Source organism: Mandrillus leucophaeus, unplaced genomic scaffold, assembly GCF_000951045.1.
Source record: "Mandrillus leucophaeus isolate KB7577 unplaced genomic scaffold, Mleu.le_1.0 Scaffold831, whole genome shotgun sequence".
Taxonomy (NCBI): domain Eukaryota; kingdom Metazoa; phylum Chordata; class Mammalia; order Primates; family Cercopithecidae; genus Mandrillus; species Mandrillus leucophaeus.
In genome coordinates this window covers 675,035-676,840 of record NW_012109042.1, presented here as the reverse complement: position 1 = coordinate 676,840, position 1,806 = coordinate 675,035, and positions in this window count along the sequence as shown.

The window sequence follows — 1,806 nt, the reverse complement described above, 5'->3', positions numbered from 1 at the left end:
AGCTCTTTGGCAGTTGAGGGTAACTGGCCAGGGCCACTCTCCGAGGTTGCCTGAAGGCCAAAAAGTGAACAGGGATAGCTGTCCTGCCCAGAACGAGGAAAGCCTCTCCCCTCTCTTTTCTGGTCCTAGTCCCTCATCCCTCCATGGCAGACAGCTGACAGGGAAGCTCGTTCCAGGTAACTCATACACTCTCTTTCTCATTCTAAATTCTCCTGTGGACAGTCAGCCAGCCAGCCTGTTCTGGACTTGCCAAATCAGGTGATCTCACACAGCGTAAGAATGATGAGCTTTCCTACCAGGCTGGCACCAGATGAAGAGCTTCCTTTACCGTCTTCCCTTGTACCTAGGCTGATCACTCAGTAGTAAGAGTATCTGGACTGGCCATCCAGCATAAAGTCCTTGAGGGGCAGAGCAGTCTTTTCCAATAGGTGGGTACACCTTAAATGCACCCTGAGTCCCTCAGTGGATGTACATGAAACTCTCTTTTCATTTTGGCAGGACACCCTGAGAGAAGGTGTGGTTTGTGAACCCAAGTGGCACCTGCCCTTGAGCGGCATGTTTTCCAGCCCAACCGTGAGACCAACCCTGTCCATTCCTGCAGACTCAGGCTGTATTTTAAAGCATTTGGACAAATTCAAACCCCAAACCCTCAGAAAGAAACACCTTCTTATGTAATACAACATGGCTGCCATTTAAAAAAAAACAAACAAACTTCGGATTGGCCTCCTTAGCCTAAATTTATAATGGAGAGTAAAATGAAGAGAAAAGGGTTAAGGAAAAAAGCAGACACAAAAGGGAGGCTCAACTGTTGGCTGCTTAACAAGCCCCATCCCCTTACAGGTTTAGGTCTAAGGTGCTAAAGGAGACAAACAAAAGTAAAAAAGGTGGTGGCTCCACACCCTACAGTGGCCAAGACGCTCGCAAGCTCTCCTGTAAAACGTATCCCTTTCTTCTCCACTCCTTTCTTTTCATTTTTCTGTTCAATCCAAAGATACAGCCTTAAAAGGGGGAGGGGGGAACCAGTTTCGAACATTCTAACCCCTGATTTTGTCATTCTCTTTAAAACTCCAGCTGGTTACTTGTTATAGCCTGTTTCGGTGCACATTTTAAACAAATGGGCAAATTACTACCAAAAAAAAAAAAAAAATCAGCTCAAGTGTTTAACCTGTACTGTAAAGTAAAATCTGCTAAATAAAGCTCTCTATCTTCCCCGTTTCTTTTCTGCCTGCTTTAAATCTGCTAAGCTGCTACTGCTGAGAAAAACCTCATTGTTTATGGTCTATCTAAATGTAAACATTAAAACTCATTTGAAATTAAAGCGTAAAAGAGGTTTTATTAAAACAAACTGCCATAAAGATTGCTTTACCCCTAATTTTGGTTCACAGCTTTCCTTGGATTGCAAAGGCTAGCCATATATAAACAGGTTTCAATTTTATCAGAAAGATAACTTGCCAGGTATCTTTTGTAGGTTAGTAAGTTTGTAATAATACTGAATCATGGCCAAAATTCTAACGTAAAGGCTATTAAATCTTTGTATATATATGTATAGTTCATGTTTTAACATGTTTATGCAACGTACATGTAATAGTTGTCTTGTTTTTTTGTTTAGCATGCTATCCAACTGGCAATATAAATGAATCAGTACACATAAATCATGTCCAAATACTTTTCAAGTTCACAGGAGCCTTGAATAAAATTCTTGATAAAGTAACTGTGAATATGTATTTTGTGTTTGGGTTTATTGCCCTCTAAAAACTTCTCACACAATGGAATTCTGTCTTAATTCTCCATTTCTGTGTATTATAT